Below are 20742 nucleotides of genomic sequence, written 5' to 3' on the forward strand. Positions count from 1 at the left end.
AGGAGGTTGGGAGGTTGCTATTAGGAGGTTGCTGAAGGTGCAGCTGACGTGCAGTGAGGGGTTCGGGTCTTTAATAAACTATGACAGTTCACATTCATTGAAAAGTAACAATGATTAATTAATCCGCATGAAACTGACATCCCTTAAAAATTATGTCACGTTTTAAATTTCGCAATTTGCAGTCACACTACAACCTTAGTGTGTCCGAGCCTAACCGAACAACAGTTTGGTGAAGAGATGCCATGTGATGGCAGTATTGCAAGTGGTAAAGTTAGTCTAATTCTGGAACACACTCTCGGATATTAAAATGCACTTAACCGTCAATGACTGAAAATGAGTCATGCAAAAATAAGAAAAATTGACTCTGTATGTTGTGTGTTTAAGGAAAAATGAACAACAAAATACTTCACCAATATCGGACAGAAAGCAGTAGGTCTAATATGCCAAGAAAGTATTGCTGTTTTTAAAGACTACAATCTAAAAGGATGATCACACGGAAAGCGATTTATGCGTTAAGAGGTGCCTATTTTGAACGGTTTACTATCGGCTGCGACGGTTTTGCGCGCTGCTTATGTGCTCTACACACCTCGCGTTTTAACCACCGGCTGCGCCTCACGTTTTTAATCGTAGCCGACTCCAGACTTTGACACCCTTGCGAAGAGAGGGGACCAGGCTCATTGTTCACATTAACACACTCATAATAACTTGACTTAGAATAAAAAAAGACTAAGATTCTTCTTTCATTTTATCTCATAGTTTTATGATTGATATGAGCATATTAACACAAGCTCAAATCAGATTGTTGTAAATTTGACTCAAATTATATAATAATTGCTGGTTAAATGAGTTTGTCAAAGAATATATTTTCCATGCACACATCCACTTTAAAAAGTTATTTTATCAAAGTTTTATGGTTTTATCAAGTTTTATTATGATTGATATATTCTAAAAGCAGTGCAAATTAGATTATTGTAAACTTGACTGAATAGTAAACTTTAAGAATTATTTATAATGTGTTAATATGAGATTTGTTTTCTATCAGACAATATCTTTTCTATTTTCCACAGTAAAAATTATTACATTATTATTATTATACTTTATAAGGGATTATTTTATTGTTTTATGATAATTGATAAGTAAATATAAATAGCAGTGCAAATTAATTTGACTTGTAAATTTGACTTAATAATATAAAAAAGTCTGTTTTGTGTTAATGTGACATGTTGCTGTCTGATATTATAGGTTTCATGCATACTGCCACTATAAATAAAGTTATTTTTTGAAGAATTTGACAAGTGGCCCTTCACCTAGTTTGCAAAACTTAATGTGGTCCTCAGGTCTAAAAAGTTTGCCCACCACTGGTATAGAGTGTGTTGAGAGTGCTGGTTATTCAATCCCAACATGTACAATCCCTGCTAGTACTGAGACTGAATCTTCATCCATCTGAACACAAGTCCACTTCTTTAACCATTAGTGACCCTAAACAATAGACAGGAGGTTTAACCCATAATATCCAATGCTGATGCACCCAGGGGTTGGGGTGAGATGGTTGCAGTCAATCCTTCCCTGAGCCAATCCTTCTCAAGAAGTCTAATGGTCCTCATTGAACGTTTGCAGAGACCCCCTAGTAGTCACTGGACCCTAGTAAAGATGAACACAAAAAACTATCATAGTGTTGGGCTGTAATACCATTCTGGTTATGACAAGATTGTCTACACAATCTTGCTGTATTGTTTACTCACAAGTAATGATTGGTCGCCAACATAAACAAAAAACAATTAAAGGTGCTGTATGTAAGTTTTTGATTCTTCTAAAGCATAAAAATTCCATAACATAATAAACATGTCAAGTGAACATACATGTTTATGTGAATAATAATGTGGTTATTTTAATAATAATTTCAACGTGTTGTCAAGCCTAAGTAAAGCGAAAGCATAATTCTCTTGAACAGCTTTTGCAATTATAGCACATTTGTAATCGGCCCATTGATACTTTCACTTTTCATAGAAAGATTAGAAATAGGGGAAATACTTAAACGGAATGATCGCTGGACAAAATTGTAAAATCCAGGAGAATCCTGGTAAAAAACGGGAGGGCTGACAGGTATGGATTAAACGCATCAATACAGTGCTTGACCAATTCATAGGCTACGTGATTTATCCATTCATACGAGTGGCAATAGCCTACCGTGATTAGGTGCGACTAAGATCACATCTTAATAAGTACACAGTGGAGTTTGCATTAACCGCACACAGAGACTAACTTTAATTATATTCTAGCTCCAAACTTCAAGCATGGAAAGTCTCGTGACAAATTAGCCTAAATCTGAGGTAACAAACGAAAATGAAAGCCACGCAGCTTTACAAAACAAATAACTATATATATATATATATATATATATATATATCGAAAACACACTTTAAACACACATTATTTTTAGCATCTGATGACCCGAAGCACTAAATTTTCTAAGCATAGCAGTGTGCTTGTACACTTCAGAGAACAGCCGGAGCTGGTCACATTGGTGTTATTGTACACGTCAAAGGTTTAAACATTTTTTCTTTTATTATTTAGTAATTGTTCTGCGTACCACTAGACGGAAGTCCGCATACCACTAGTATTAAACGTACCACAGTTTGAAGAAAAAAAAGGCTCCTACATCTTGAATGGGCTGTGCGTGAAAAAATTAAGAGAATTAAAATTTTTATATGAATTTCACATTGTACATGGCAATGAGGTATCGCATAATATTGCATAATCAAAAACAACGTAAACATTGTTGCCAGAAAATAATATTAAAAAGTACCTGATAGTCTGTGGGAAAAGAGACAACTTTACCTCTATACAGTAGATCACGGTGGACTCCATACAAAGACTGGCTGCCAAGGAGTATCTAGATGAAAGAACAGAACAGAACTCTGCATGAGTCAGGTGAGCAGAACATAATTTGCTGTGAATAAACATAATATTTAATTAAACAAAGCACATAGCCTCTCATGAATTAATGTATACATAAATGAAATTTAGGGACTTAATACACTCAGTTTTTTTTTTTATAACATTGCCAAACAATGGGGACAATTGCTATACTATGAGAAACAACCAAAGACATGTGAAATTAATTTTTTTTTTTTTAATAATAATAAATTATATTCTTCCTGACATCAGAAAGTTAAGCCTTTGTATTATTGAATCAATTTACTAATAAACATTAAATATAAAAAGAAATCTCATAAAACAACATTTTAAATTACACACAAATAAATAAGTAATATTGCTTTGGATGATTTTCTACTTAATATTAAAATACATTAGCATACTGATATTATGTACAGTAAGTGTCTTTCCTCAAATTTCCCAAAGATGTGACAGAACAGTTGTAGATTTAAAGGGATAGTTCTCCCAAAAATTTAATCTACCATTAATTAGGGAAATTGAACATTATTTACAATATTAATGGCTTTTGGTCAAAAGCTTCCTCAAACAATACTCACGAATGTCTGCATTGCATTTGTAGTATTGTCACGTTTCTGCAAGGGCACACTCCTTGCTAAAAAAAGCTACACACTCAACGGCAAACATTTATGAGTACTGTTTGAGGAGACTTTAAATTAAAGCTAATAATATAGTAAATAATGTTCAATTTCTTACACAGACCAGTAGTTTTACTTCACAAGACTTTGGTGTCACCAGGTGCAATGGCTATTGATTTAGACTTGTTTGTATGTGTATAAAAACAAAAATCACTATTGGCTGCCATTTATATGAATCAGCATTGAGCACAGATTCAGCCAAAACCCTTCTTTAATATTCTACAGAAGAAAAAGGGTAACTACATCTTTGATGAGCTGTGCATGAGTAAATTAATGGGAAATTTAGATTTTTGTCTGAACAGTCCCTTTAACAGTTGTAATGAGATTATCCATCAGTGGAGCACACCATGGAAAAACCTGTATGATGTATGTATTCAGCATTTCACATTTAGTTTAACATGCAGTATATACAATTCAAACATGAAAAACAAGAAAAAAGGACTGACTTCAGATTCCACAACACACACAAAAAAACTGTTAAGTGCAAAAATCAATGATGACATGCTGGGATATGCATGTATAAAAATTAATGCATTACACCAAAATTAATCATTATTAAAGCAAAAATCATAAATACTGTACTCTGTTGCATTAATATAAAAATATGCTAGACATATTTATCATTTATTATTTTTAAAATTAATTTTACAATAATTGATTGTAAGACAACCAGTTTTCCAGTAAGTTATGTGCTGTAGTCTTTCTTATTATTTATTTTAATGCTTTAAACAACATACACGAGAAAACAATTATTATAATACTGTATAAATATAAATAAAAGTAGTAAACGTACAAAATGTAATGTATTGTAATTTTTTTTATTAAATTAATAAAAAAATATTCTTACAATTATGGACAAACCTGTAAATAAAAGTATTATTATAGGTACATTTTTTTTTGTGTTTAGAGAATAGATTTAAATCGCAAACTATTATATAATGTTGAGGGTGCACTATCATCATCTGTTTACAAACAGCCGTTGGTCATGTTGACACGTCACATGACCACCGGCTGTTTGTACACAGATGATGATAGTGCACCCTCAACGTCATTTTTTTATAATAGTTTGCGATTTAACTCAATATTAATCTGTAAATACCAAAAATATTGTACATAACAACCCTGTTCATTTGTTACACTTGTTATTATACGTCTGTTTACATATTTACTTGTTTTGCTCGGTTTTAAGCTCAAGGTTCATTTGTCAGTTGTTGGTAAGTATCATTTATTAACGCTAACGTTAGCCTTTCGACGTCGTTAGAATTAATTTATTTATTTTTACGCATGTGCCATCTCTTTAAGGATTTTTTAACGTAAAACCCTAACTTTTTGGCGCATTACCAAATGTTACGTTACAAATGTTTAAACTGTGTTTTTTATGACCAAAAAAACGTTAATCTGTGTCGACCATGGCTTAATTACATTAACCGAATGTTATTAAATATTTATGTACTTATATTACTGTAGTAAACCATGGTTAATTATCGAAAAAGTAAACTGACGTGGTCTATCAGCTGTTGGAGCGGGAAAAATTTAATGTGTCTGATTGGTTTGGGCCATCAGCGCTGAGAAAAGTAACACGTTACGTTAAATGAGTTATTAAATTAAGTTTAATAAGCATTACGTTTGATACGGTTAGGTTTCATAAGCAAGAAACAGACTTTACATGATATAATCATAAGACTCACTCCATCCCTGAGGACTAACGTTAACTGCGTTAGTTAGTTAGTAACCAGTTTCAAAATGCTATTATAAGTTAAATGGAGTGTTTGTGCGTGTGATAGAGAGCAAGAAGTAATGGTCAGCCTTAAATACTAAAACGGGCTATAATCGCGTTTCCAGCGTCCCCGCCCCCCACACACAACGAAAATCACATGCAATTTACTATGTGATAAAATAATGCTATGAATGAAAAGAAATGAAGCACCTTGTCGAAAAAGTAACTCGTATTACCTATAAACCCATGAAGCTCGCGGTCGTCGTCGTCCTCCTCCTCCTCTTCTTCGCATTGTAATTCGCACAGTTAGGCTATTTTACTATAGGTGTATTACTGCCACCTATTGATTAGGAATATGGGTCAAAAACAGGAGCACAAACTACCCTTGAGCCCACTAAATTCTATCACATAAACCAGTGTATTTAAAATATCAATAAGAATTTCAATTTATTGAAATTTTCTTTAATTATTTTCTTAAAACATTAATCGAATTGATTTAATAATTTTCATCAAGTTCAGCAAATAGTACATTTATTACAAATATATATACTTTCCAGTTTCATGTCCCTACATTCTGTACAAATAACTTTTAAGACTATTATTATCAAACCTAAGTATTATTAGTTTTGTCACATCTATTTCCTCCCATTGTTCTAAATTTGCCAACAAATCTTTGAATATTGTAGAATCTGTAGAAAGATCTTTTTTTTCTATTTCAAAATCTAAAAAAACACCTTACTCCATGGCCCATATTTACAGTAATGTTAGCTCCAAAGATTTTTATGTTTTTTTTTTTTCCTGCATGGTTTCATTACTCTCCCGTGACCACTTGTTTTAAACTCCATTAATTACACCATTATATCTCAGTAACATAAGTGAATAAATAATTAAAGCTTACCTCTTAGTTCTGCCCACCAAGCCTGCAAAAATAAAGTTAAAACTATAAAAATTTAATTATTTAATCATTTAATTAAATTAATTAATTAAATGAACTGCTTTTTTAAATGCAGTTCAATTTGTTTTATGCTTGTGATTCAAAGCTGTATATTCATCATCATTACCACATTCTTCAGTTTCACATGATCCTTCAGAAATCATGATATAATGCGTTGCTGTTGTATTATAATCAATTTTTTATTGGAAAATTACTAATGATGCTTCTTACAATTATCAGTGCTGAATATATTTTTTCTTGCTTCATTATAAACTGATCCATTTTACTTTTCAATGAAAAAAGCCAGTTCAAAATAATAGCTTTTCTTTGCATTTTTACATCATACATCTCAAAAAAGACTTCACATAGAACTGTTGTTTGTATCTTTGATTTGTTTAAATCAATAATGATAAAAATTACATCTTTAGACTCCTGCAATATCTAACTTTCTAACATGTTTTTGTTCCCCTCTGCTTGTGTCTCAACATCTGCTGAATACTAGTCTAAAGTGTTCTTTTTAGAACCAGAGAGGCAATCATCTTTGGCTTTGTAAGTATATTTTGTGATAAATTTAACAACACCTTAATTTTTGTGCCTGTACATCAATGAAAATCTACTGAATATGTTTTTTTCTTATTTAATACATTGCAGACATTTTTATTTATCTCAGACATAAATTTAAGGCTTAAAAATAATAAAGTTTGCTTTAGCTAATTTGGCTTTAGATACTTACCAATTGAATTACGTAATGAAATTACTGAACAGCCAGAGTAAAGATTTCTGAAGACATTTCCAACATCGAAATTATATGATCCAATGCCAACCTTTAAAATAAAAAACAAACAAACAAATAAACAAAAAGGTTGTTCATATTTTGTCTGTGGTAAACATTGACACTGACATTGAATTGTCTTAGTTTTTATAAAGTTGAGATATATAATATAATCTATAATCTAATCAATATAACATATAATCTACAAATAATAGTTTATTTCTGTTTACTCCGGTTGTAAATTTACAACCAGAGTAAACAGAAATAGCCTGTACATTTATATGCCTGCTTCCTGTATGAAAAACAAAAAGTTAGAAGAGGAAATACAAAAAACAATACATTAACGCTGCTCTGAAACTGTTAGTGCTGGGTTTTTGCAGCTGGGTATATTTTTTAGGTTGTTGTTGTTGAATGTATCAAAATGAAACGAGAACAGGGCTTTAGGCTACAATTTTTAAGACCATTTAATGTAGAAAGAACAGACCCCTGAGACCTTGGAAAAACAGGTGAGCTTAAAGGGCGGCATAGAGATCTGGTTAAGAATGTAATTAATCTTGTTAATGTGTTCTAATTTTGTCTCCTTAAAAATGCCAGTGTTTGCATATGTTTGTGAATTATTACAATTGTATAACAATACACAAATTATTACATGAACACATTTTTTTTAATAAGCTCTGTTGGAATGCACACTGGAAGGTTTAAACAATTGTATTAATTGTTTAATTGAGACCTTTGAGTCTCGTCAATCTAATTCAACAAATCTTTTTTTTTCTTAATTTTTTTAATTTCGGCAGAATAAACTTAAAATGTAATGTGTTATGTTCCCTAACACGTAATTCAGAAACTCAGTCTTTTGGCTCACCTGTCATTGTTTATTGTATATTATGCAATGTCACAAACAGACAACAGAATTTATAAATGCTGCAAATGGGTCCTCCGTTCCTTGACCCCTCGTTCCAAATACTACTTATTTTACAGATGGCTTATTTGAAAACATGGCGAAAAAGAAAAAGAGAACTGAATCAACTTCTGCAGGACTCAGACAGTGAGGACAGTCTGCCAGGCATTCCAAATGTTTTTGAGAGTGACAGTCAGCTAGAGAATACAGATAGTCTGGACAGTTTCAGCAATGATGAGAAGTCAGATATAGAAAATAAACAAAATGATGAAGTGAATTTAAACCTGGAGGATGACTTGAGGCAGTGGGCCACAGACAACAGAGAGACACACAGATCTGTAAATCAATTGCTGTCCATTTTGAGACAACAAGGGCACACGTTGCCCAAGGATGCAAGGACACTTCTTGATACACCACAAAAAAAAACATCTGTTGATAAATGTGGTGGAAAGTATATATATTATGGATTAGAGAAGGGGATCCAAAAGTTTTTAAGCCAGTTAGAATCTGATGCTGTACACCTCAGCATAAACGTTGATGGAATTCCTCTTTTTAAGAGTAGCAACATTCAGTTTTGGCCAATACTAGCAAAGATAAGCCATTTCGACCCATTTATTGTTGCTATTTATTGTGGACAAAAGAAGCCAAGTCCCCTTGAAGAGTTTCTGTCTGACTTTTTGACTGAATACAAGCAACTCCAGGATAACAGGATAAGTTATGAAGACCAAACTTACACTGTCCACATTGATGCTGTGATCTGTGATGCCCCAGCAAGAGCATTTTTGAAATGCATCAAAAATCATAACTCATATGACAGTTGTGAAAGATGCATAATTAGAGGTGAGCATGTTGAGGGAAGAATTGTGTTCAAGGAACAGGAATGCTGTCTTCGTACGGATGAGGCGTTCAGCAGAGCAGAGTACAGCAATCACCAAACCGGTGTCACCCCCTTGATTTCTGCATCAATTCCTTGCATAACCTCTTTTGTTCTGGATTACATGCACATGGTCATCCTAGGTGTAGTTAAACGTCTCATGCAGTTTTTGACAAAAGGTCCAAAACAATGCCGGTTGTCTGTAAGGCAAAGGGGTGATATATCCGAACAACTTAATGCATTTAGAGGGAAGATGCCCAGTGAATTTGCACGGCAACCCCGAGGTCTACATGAATTGGACAGGTGGAAGGCCACCGAATTACGGCAATTTTTATTGTACACGGGTCCCGTAGTACTAAAAAATGTGCTGTCGCAAGACAAATACAGCCATTTCTTGTCACTATCTGTGGCCATGTCTATAATGCTGGAGCCAGATGATGAAATTCGAAATGCATACCTTCAGTTTGCTCAAGACTTGATGAAGCACTTTGTCAAGTGCAGCGGAGACCTGTATGGAAAGTGTTTTCCAGTGTACAATGTGCATGGACTAACACATCTTCATGAAGATGTTAGACACTTCAACCGGTCACTAAATGAAATAAGCTGTTTTCCTTTTGAAAACTACTTGCAAAAAATCAAAAAGTTAGTGAGGAATGGAAAAAGTCCACTAGAACAGGTCACCAGGCGTTTATCTGAAATGGAACACGAGAACAACCTGAGCAAAGCACAACATGCCACACAGCCTCTGCTGTCACTCAAAGAAAAAGACTCCTGTTTTCTCTTGAAAGATGAAAGGTTTGCTTTCATTCAAGAAAAAAATGATGATGGAACTTTCATTTGTAAAGTTCTTAACCAGTGCTACACTTCTGCATTATTTAATCAGCCATGCAGCTCCAAACTTTTAAATATAGTGTGCACAAGAAATGAACAGGACAGGATGAAAAGAAGAGTACTGCACCAGACAGAGCTCCACCGCAAGGTGGTCTGCCTTCCACAGAAATCTGGGGGTTATGTCCTCATACCCCTACGCCATGGGACTGAGCATATTTGATAAAGGTTGGAATTAGTCTAATTTCCATTATAATTAACTGCAGAAGAGTGCTCTAAATTTGTTTTAATCAAGTGCTTCTGTAGCTTAACTAGTACAAGACGGTGTTAGCATTAGCAATGTTAGCAAAGTCTTTCATAGATTCCAAACAACTAGGCATGCTAAAACATATACTCTTTGTCCTGTACTGCAGGTTATTATTGATATGACTTACTTCATAATGTAACATGCATATACTTTCCTTTTCAGACCATGTTTTCCAGGGCTGTTTGGGTGGAAAATGGGAAAGAAATGGAAGGCACACTTCCCAGTAATTGGATAAATGTAAACGAAAAAACAGTTAGATGGCCAAATATTGATTCAAAAAAAGCTTTTAAGAAGAAAATAGACCCCCGGGATGACTGGCTGGTGTTCCCATTAATTAAAAGAAAAACAACTTCAGGTAAGTTCTAAGTAAAGGATGGTTCAAAGTATCACATAATTATAAATGTAATGTAATGTGTGTATTTTATATTTATTTTATTGTATTAAATACACATTACATTTTATAATTAGTGAGTTATTACAGTAATTACATTGTTTAATACATCTCTAGATAATATCCGTGACTGTGAAAGTTACAACTTCACCAGCCAAGCTGAGGAGGAGGAGGAGGTTGTGGTTGGTGGCAAGAGGAAAAGATCTAAAAGAAGCTTTGATGATTATGTTGTTGGTGTGTTTCTCACTAAATGTTAAACATGGATTTGTTTTTCTTTGTGCAATTAATGTTCTAAATTGATCTATTTTTAACAGATTCAGATGAGTTGGAGGATGAAAGCATGACCGGTAAAATATTCATGGCATGGCATTATATTCACTATACATTCATAATTTTAGAGATGAATATTGTTTCAAACTGTTTGATTTAAACTGTGTATTATTAGGAACGAAGCTGCCTCCCTTTCCTATTCCACCAAAAAAGATTTCAGGTTGGAATAAGACAACTGGAAAGACAACTTGTGAGTACTATTGACAATATTTATAAAGCATAGAATTTTTTATATGCGCATAATAAAAAAATGTTAAATGCATTAACACATTATTTTTTTAAAATGTTTTGTTCTCTAAAATTACAGCCTTGAGCAGCCAGGCTGAGTTTGTTGGTGGGTCTCGAGGCAGAGAAATGCCCACAACCAGTAAGTATTTATTCATTGCACCAATTTAACAATATTTTTGTTTACTTTTACATTCAGTCATTTAGCAGACATGTCTGAAGTCAGTTACAAATGTGGAAGGCATTACGTGACTCAACATAAAGACACAATATTAATAAGAAGTACAATTAATACAATTGCTTCTAAATGTGTAATCAGTAATTATTAGTAAAATCGAAGATAATTCATTTTTGTCTTTTTAAGACTCTCAACATGAAAAAATTCCATCTAGAAGTCCTAAGCGCAGTGATGAGTCGAGGCACAGCGTTTCTTCGAGACATAGCAACTCATCACTGCACAGCAAAAGATCGAGGCGCAGTGTCACATCAGGGAGCAGTTACTGTTCCAAAAACAGCTACAGGTCAGGTCACATAACTACTGTATATGTAGGCAAAAAGTTGGCTAGTGGATCGTCACACCCTCAGCTTGTTCCTGTCACCGCTCTCTGTAACAATCCACCACACACCACACCTGTGAACTATCAACAGATTACTGATCTATACCTGCACCCACAATCACCCATGCACTATAAAGACTCACCTCATTCATTCACTCACCGGCAGGAATTGAATTCTGATGGTTCTCCTAACTGGTCTTCCTCTTCCTCTTGTACTCTTCCATCGATGTCCTCCTTCTCATGTGGATGCAAACACATCTGCTTAAGGGAAGTGACTAAAGCTATGTTGGTGTCTTACTGAAGATCTGATACTTACCATTTGAACTGTGTGAGAGATCGCTCTCTCTCTCTGCTACACCATTTACCTGCTTTATCCCTCAGCATTTGTGTCATTGCACAAATAAATATTCTTAAAGATATATCCATCTTTGTCTTCCTTGTGTAACCGTGGCAAGGATGTTATAAAAATAATACTTTCATTTAAAAATCTTCTCATAATTGTCAAAGTCACACCAGGCTCTTTCCCAATCAGCGCTCACAATCACCTGAGTTCTAGCTACATCGTCATGTTAATCACCTGCACACCACTATAAAGAAAATCATCTTGCACTCTGTTTAATGTTTGGGTTTTATTATAGAATTTGGCCCAACATTTACTCACCTGCTCCTCATCTTCTCGTTCTCCTGTGTTCCGCTGTGTGCTCCAGAGAGCTCGAAATCTATGTACTTACCTGTTGTTGATCTCCTGAAACCAGCCCCTAAAAATTGTTCCATAGAATCTCCTGAGCAGTTGGAGTCTGGTTTTGCCATATCTTCTCATAATCTCTGTGACCAAAGAGGTGAAGATCCTTTCCAGGAGCTGGTGGATTCCCACATCCCTAGTCAGTTGATTTTGTCACAAACTTACCTCCATCTGTTCAAAACACCAGCATCCAGCAGCTTCACAAAGCATGTCACCTGTCTCCTCTTAAGGGACTCTTCCCAGTCATGGAATCTCTGAAACTCTACTCCACATGTTCCTCAACGTTGGTCTCTCCTGTCTCTATTATTGTTTCAGACAGAGGACCACAATTCATTTCAAGAGTCTGGAGATTTTTACTTAACTCCTGGGTGTTACAGTAAGTCTATCTTTTGCCTACCAACCCAAGTGCATTGGGTAAACGGTAAGAAAATCAGTGAGATAAACTGATTTCCATAGATTCTGCTAGGACCACTTGAACTTCTGGAACTGCTTCATAGTCTGGAAAATGCAAAACATTTTCTTCGCCCACCCTCCACAGAGCTTACCTCTTTCCATTGCATACTTGCCTTCAAACCTCCACCGCTACTTTATCTAGCTATTGAGTTCTAGCTACACCTGTTCCTAATCACATTAGTCACCTTCACTCTACTATAAACTCCTAGAACCATTTCATAGCCTGGCTTGAAAATGCACAAAAATTTCTTCGCCAGCCTTCCTCAGAGCTCAATTCCTTCCATCGCATACTTCCCTATCAACCTCCACTGCTACAATGTTTTAAAATATTAATTTTAATCACTTCCAAGCTGAGTCAATACTTATATTTATTTGTGTGTGCATATGGATATTTTCTTTATATATATATATATATATATATATATATATATATATATATATATATATATATATATATATATATTGCATTGTTTCAAGCATTGTATTGTTATTTATTGGTATTGTACTCTTTCACTCAGTCAGGGAACATGTGCTTTGGTTAAAGAAATAAATGCTTAATAAAATAACATGGTTCTAGGGACAACAGCATCAGACCCAGACACAGCTCTGGAAACAGAGAGAACAGCTTCCGTTATAGCAACAGGGACAGGATCAGACACAGCTCAAGCAACAGAGACGACAGCCTCCACTATAACAATGACAGGGACAGGTTCAGACACAGTTCTAGCAACAGAGATGACAGCCTCCACTACAACGATAGGGGAAGGATCAGACACCGCACAAGCAGCAGGGAAAACAGCCTCAGTAACAACAATTATAGTGTCAGGATCAGAAAAAGCACTGGCAGCGGGGAAATCAGCCTCCGACACAAGGATTATGCTCGTAAATATGCACTGTTCATGTTTAACTATACAAAATTTCAAAAATAAAAAAAAAATCTCAACAAACTTGTATTCTTACCCAGGTGCCGAAGTTTCAGGGTCTTGTCGTCAAACAGATGATTTATTTCCAATATCCACGGCGAGTAAGTGTTGAAGTATTTCAATAAATGTCATTTCAGAATTCATCCAAACAACACACTGTACAAACAAAATAGATGTTCTTATTACATGAGTTTTACAGTGTTTGAATGTAGTGTTGTTTATAAACATTCTGCAGACAGCTTCTGGACAGTGGATAGTGACTGTGCTCACCTTTTGTGTGGTCACCAAGTGAAAATTCAGGGTGCATTTAAATGTCACAGTTTTCAACAAAATTAGTTTCAAAGTACAGATTTATCAATATAATTACACTGTTATTATAGCTTTTCACTTATCATAGCACATGTGCTGCTGATGATGATGTGACAATAAAAGTGATTTGATTTGATTTAAACAACAAAAATGCACATCTAAGAAAAATGTCATGTAATATACATGGCCTTATCTGTTCAGCCTTGTGCTTTTACTTGACAACCAAAACGGTGGACTACGGGCCATATACTGAGTGCCCATGAGCTAGGCTAATGAACTGTTTCTTAATTCTATATGTGTTACATGAGTTTGTGTCTAACAAAACATTAGCTAATGTTATGTATTTTTGTTGATAAAATAACATTGAATCCTTTATATTAAAGAAACGAGCATTGTATAGGTAACTTTTCAAGGCATTTAGCACTGATTTCAGCCTGTTTCAGCAGGCTGAAAATTAAATTGTTTAAGCAGGTGTACAAATCTGATTCAGTCTTTCTTCTTTCATTCTTTGGCATCTGATGCAAAGTTTGCTGCTGCTATACTGGGTAACTAAGTTTGCATAGGATGTTCTTACTCCCCAAATCATACAGCTCTAATAAATGTGCATTTTTCCCAGAATTTCAGAAAAAAGTGCTGACAAAATTAATTGCAATTGAAATGGAGGTTCAACGCCTTGGCAGAAATGAGCCAGCTTTGTCACCTACCCACATAAAGCAGTTGGAGTCAATGGAGGAGTTCCAGAGAGAGGAGCAACGCCTCACTGACAACAAAGCATTTACCACACTGGTAGGATTTACATATGAGTTTGTCTGTAATTTCGCAAAATGAGGTTGTATTTAGGGCATGCTGCAAATAAATAGATAACCCATATAGTATATCATGCTGATACTTTTCAGGTTATTTCTGGGGCCACATGAAGAATATGTATTGGACATTTTATAAAGAAGCATAATAGGTCCTTTTTAATGGTTTATATGCCTTGAACACACAAATTTATCCAGAAATTTGATTTGATTCTGATTCACAAGCTCTAAATTTACTCTTAATTAAATTATTATTATCAATGATCAGAAAAAAATTCAATAATCAATATTTAGTTTAATCAATCAAGTTCTAAAAAGTTATTTGTGTGTAATAAAATGAAAAAGTGATGCTGGGAAGAAAGTATTAAATGCAAGAAGTAAGAGGGGTGTAAAAAAGCATGAAAAGCCCTGGCAGAAGCTGAAACCTGTCGTTAATTAGAAAGCAACTCTGACCTTATCAAGGTAAATTAATATTAGCTGCTTCAGTCTCAACTGATGGCCACTAAATAGGTGTCATATTACCAAGGAATCAGGAAACATCTAATGATGGCACTTATGCAACCTTATTGTTGCAAAACATAACTATTGGACTTGGTCACAGCATTTGTTAACTAAAGAACAGAAAAATGTCCACAGAACCTTCAAGATTGGAAGGCTGTTTGTGTGAAAGAATGGGCCAAAAATATTTTGTACAAAGTATAAAATAAAGTTCAGTAATATGGTTCCATACTTTTCCCAGTCATTTATTCATTCATTCATTTTCTTGTCGGTTTATTCCCTTTATTAATCCGGGGTCGCCACAGCAGAATGAACCGCCAACTTATTCAACCCAGCCGCAACCCATCTCTGGGAAACATCCACACACACATACTCATGCGAATGCAGAGAACATGCAAACTCCACACAGAAACGCCAACTGAGCTGAGGATCGAACCAGCGACCTTCTTGCTGTGAGGCAACAGCACTACCTACTGCACCACTGCATCGCCTACTTTTCCCAGTGTCATTTCATTTTGTTACACATAAATTAGATCGTGAACGTGTCAGTTTTGTTTACTTTGCACGAATGGAATACTTGGGATGTTAATGACGTCTGGTAAATATATAGAATTTTCTTCAAAAGGTCAGATTACAGGCACTTTACCTACAGTTGCCTCTCCATGTTACATGCAGACCTCCAGTACTTCTCCTGAATTCGACATCCATTAAAAGTCCTGTGGAGAAAAACATAAAATAATATTAATCAATTAAATGACAACAACAATTTAAAAAAATACTTCAAATCAACTGTAAAATTTTCATAATTTTATTTCCTATAATGCACAAGCTTTGTCTTTTTACACTTATGCATCTATTGTTTTTATATATGGTACTTAATCCATAATTTTGATATGATGAATGCATATTGTTTCAAACACGTGGAAATAAACTATGCAGAGCTGTGGCCCTCCAGGAACTGAGTTTGACACCTGTGATCTAAATGAATGAAAACTTCCCAAATAAAGATTTGGTGAACTTAAATCTCAATGTCAGATAGCTTTATTTTTCCAATATCGTGCAGCCCAAAATGTCATAACTGTAAAAAAAAAAAAAAAGGGTTTGTGTATTACAGTTAATAATATTGTGAATATACTGCTACCTTTATCTCAGTTGGTGTTGTTTAATTGATTTGTATTATTTTATAAAAGGAATAAAAACAATATAATAAAATACATAATCAGTCTTGTACACAAAAGCGATGCTTATCTGAATAATTCGCTACTGCTATTGGATAAGTTGATATAGTTACATTTTTTAATTCATACAAAGGGTTAATTTATTTCAAGACGTTAGGGCTTGTGCAGAATAATGGGTACCCATTTCTGTCTATTTGCCATATTTTGAACTTAAAATAAAACAGTCGCAAAGAGATTTATTGAATTGAAACCGATAAAATATCAAACATCAAAATAACTTTACAGCATGCACTGTTTTTTTAATATTGTAGGAAAGAACACTAATTATTATTTTAGCATAATTATTTTTGTGAAATTTTAAAGAGACTCTGAGTTTGTTTAAAGACTTTGTATAAACTTTCAACAGGTACTGCAATTGGCTCGAATCGGAGGAAAGGATGTGAGGGACTGCGTATATAAAGTCCTTGACAGGTAAGCTTTAAAGTATTAGCGGTACACTGACCATGTAATAACACAATCAAAATTACTCATTCATTCATTCATTCATTCATTTTCTCCACATATAGTGTACTTAAAGTGTTTACACAAAACATGAAAAAAGTAATTAATTAATCACTTACCCTCGTGTCGTTCCAATTCCCTGAGACAGCAAGGTAGGCTACCCAACTCAAAGTCCAGAGGTTCACCAAAAATATCTTCAAAGTAGTTCACGTGTCTTTCGTTCAGAATATTTTTAGGCTACGAGAATGTTTTTTTTCTGGACGTTAAACAAAAACAACGACTTCATTTAACAGTTTTATCTTCTCAGTGCCACAGTAGGCGTTCACATATCTTGCTTGGTCGCATGGCCGGCGCCTCTGACGTATCACCTTGGATGTTTGTGCACGCTCATCCGGGGTCGGAGGGTACCTCAAACTCATATTGTATGCTAGCCTCAACCTTGAATATTTCTTAACATTAGGCCTGAGTAACACAAGTAGTGTTTGCAAAATGCCCCTTGTACTGTAATGGTGACAAACTATACTGTTGTAAAACAACTCCTCCAGGAAAAATAGTTTTGAACAAGACTTGACTGTTTAAGATGAAAGAACGAATTGTTTATTTTTCTGTGCTAGTGTTGTAAGGAATAAGGGATAGTTTAAAAAATCATATGTACTTATCTCTTGCTGTTGTCTGTGGGCCAGAATTGACTGAAAATCTGCAACTGTTGGTTTAGGCCTATATTATTTTCATAACGTTCATTACTCCAATAAGGCAAGCAGCAAAAATTAAATTACAATGTACAAACACTGGCCCAACTTGGTGTAAATTAGTATGAAAGACTCCCAAATATTAAGATACATAATTCATTGCTTTCCTTAAAAACGTTGTTATCAGTGTGAGAAAGGGAACTCCAACTCCAAACAATTCACCAATGCAATTTCATTATAAATTTGTACTCATCTCTACAGGCTCTTCAGTAATCGTCTCATGTCCCATTTCAACATGAAGGGAAAGGGGGACAAGGTGGCCCTTGAGACCTCCAACATTTACAGAGCAATGAAAGGTATGCACACATTGGTAGTTTGCAAAAAATTATACAAAATATACACAAACAAATATGTTGCTTCAAATCATTATGGACATTAAAACAAATAAAATAAATACAATTAAAAAATAATGTTTTAAATAATTAAACTAATAATGTGTCCTCCTGTGAAACACATGGCTGATTATTCTATAAGGTTGTTATTATTAAGTAAAAATGAAGTAAAAAATTATTAAGTAAAAAATATTAGCCCTCCTGTGAGAATTTAATTATTCAAAAAATATTTCCCAAGATGCTCAAAGAATTTTTTCAAAGCATTTCTAAAAATAATTGTTTTAATAACTAATTTCTTTTGTCATTTCCACAGTGACAGTGCGTAGTATTTTACTATAGATTATGCCATTTTTACAGGACTTTATTACTGTGTGTGTATATCAGAGGTGGCATTAGACTTCCTCATTGGGGTTGTAATAATTTATAATATATTCATTCATTCATTCATTTATTCATTCATTCATTATTTTCTTTATGGCTTAGTCCCTTTATTAATCTGGGGTTGTCACAGCGGAATGAAACGCCAACTCTTCCAGCATATGATGCCCTTCCAGCTGCAACCCATCACTGGGAAATTATAATATATAATATTTTTATAATATATTCATAATCTTATAAACTGTAAAAGATTATATGTTGACTTTACTTAAAAGTGAGTAAACCCATTGCTTTAAACATGATTAGTTGACTTTACTTTAAAAGAGTAAGAAAACCAGTTGCCCTAACTTTCCTTAATCAATTTACATTATAACTATAAGTTAAGGCAATTCCAAGTTACACGGACAATATTTGACTTTACTTTGAAAAAGTGAGGAAACCTGTTGCCTTAAAATCTAAAATAGTTTTTTTCCTAAACCTTAACTAAAATCTTTAATCAGTAATTATTCTAATTATGTTCCCCTACAAGACACATACCTGTATAGCTTGTATAAAATGTTTTTTAATCATCGAAAAATCAACAAGTATAAAAAAAATTGCAATACAGTTATGTATTATACACCTTGACATCAGTCACAGCCTTGGATGAAATCAGCTAAAATAAAATTCAATCTCAGCAGAATATCATTAAACAACTTCACATACTACAGCTTCATGACAATCGAATAGAAAAGAAAAGCAACAATCAAGCAACAGTGAAGCAACAGTGAATTAAACAATGGTTTAATTCACTGTTTGACCATGCCAGTACATCTACTCAGATTATAAAGGGAATATAAAGTTTAATTTTACTGATATTAGTATAATAAACAACATAATACTCAGCAGTGAATTTTCAAATGTCATTTAACATCTTAATCACTCAAAAGACACAGATATTAGGAATCAGCAAATTCATCTCAGTGTAACATTTCTTGCTGCAGTGTATGCTGGGAGTCATGGATGAGTTTTGAATGATTCTCCCAGCATGCACTGCAGCAATAAATGTGTTAACATCACTGAGGTGCATACACATATTCTTAATCACTGCTGCGTATTGTGTTTAGATTATAATTGAAGATTATTTGTCTATTTTTAGTGAGATCAAAGTTTACACAATCACCAAAATAAAACGAGCACATTTTCTGCCATAATCAATCAGTGAATAAACCATCACAATATCAGTGCTTTTCTTTTTATAAAAGCTTGTCTTATAACAACTAAGGAGAAACTAATATGAGAAATTAAGTCAAAAAACCCAAGCAAACACTTTTCTCATTACATCTTTTAAAGATGTAATGTTTTGGTGTGATCACCAGCAGTGTTGCACATTCCCTGTCATTCACATCAGCCACTGAACTAAACTACATATCCCAACATGCACTGCACTCACACATCAGTTCCAGATCACCTCTTGCTTATACACACACACACACACACACACACACACACGCACACACACACGCACACACACACACACACACACACAAGTGGAAGCATCTCTCTCATTGGCTGTAGGGGTGATCATTAATGTTATTTTCAGTCAAAACTCATTTCACACGGCATAATTTGAATCGCCAACAGCTCCAGATATTTAGCATGCCAAATATCTCATGGGCATCAGCGACTCATCTGCAATTGTCTCAGATTTGATAGTTCATACTGTGTGATTGTCACGCACGTGCACGAGCACTGATTTGCCTGTGATATCAGGCATTTGTCGCCAATTTCTCAAAACCTGTCAGCGAGTCAAAATCGGGGCTAAAATCATGCAGTCTGAACTAGGCATTATCTGCAGTGATCTTTTGTCTGACCTGTCTATACTCTTTATGTTGTTTTGCTGCCTGCCCCGACCTCTTTGACTGTGACTTTTACTATTCTTTTGGATACCTTCATGCTACCATTTGCACCTGTTTTGACCATTGCCTGCCTGGCTAATCTTTAATTAACTGCATTTGGATCCGCACCTCTGTTAACATTAGTTTTATTTCAGCTGATTTCATCCAGCTATGACTGAAGTCAGGTGTAGTTTTGCGTTTCTTCTCAGTTATTCTGCTTGTTAACAGCAGACTGTAATTGGATTGCTAAATTGTTTTATGCATGTTGATTTTCAATAATAAAAAAAATTCAATCTTTGTATCTTGTGTTTTTAGGAGAACATAATAAGACGAATTTCTGATTAAAGAATTGAGATTAAGTTCAACAGCAAATAAAAAAGTTTTTGTTTAACAAAATAAATTAATCACTGAATAAACAAATATTTTTAGCTTTTTTATTTTATTTAACTTTTATTTAAATTTTTACAGTGATCATTTACTTAATTTTAAGACAATGGGTGTCCTCACTTTTTAAAGTTAACGTTAACTAAATGCTTTAAAAGCAAAGTGGTCTTAAAACTAACTTTTTAAAAG

At 34.2% G+C, this 20742-nt stretch overlaps 1 long non-coding RNA gene and 1 pseudogene across 2 annotated transcripts; both read right to left on the reverse strand.

Moving 5' to 3' along the window:
• Nucleotides 1-20742, reverse strand: part of LOC130222311 (zinc finger protein 850-like) — a 535728-nt pseudogene that overhangs the window by 456284 nt on the left and 58702 nt on the right.
• LOC130222421 (uncharacterized) lies at nucleotides 1317-17127 on the reverse strand. 2 transcript variants are annotated; one of them, XR_008836454.1, is made up of 4 exons: nucleotides 16953-17127; nucleotides 2839-2893; nucleotides 2631-2671; nucleotides 1317-1641 (listed from the first exon to the last, which is right to left on the reverse strand). It is a non-coding gene; the product is annotated as an uncharacterized LOC130222421 (long non-coding RNA). The 2 variants fall into 2 exon arrangements; XR_008836455.1 differs by lacking the exon at nucleotides 16953-17127 and adding an exon at nucleotides 5547-5569.

The sequence above is a fragment of the Danio aesculapii genome, chromosome 4, assembly GCF_903798145.1.
Source record: "Danio aesculapii chromosome 4, fDanAes4.1, whole genome shotgun sequence".
Taxonomy (NCBI): Eukaryota; Metazoa; Chordata; class Actinopteri; order Cypriniformes; family Danionidae; genus Danio; species Danio aesculapii.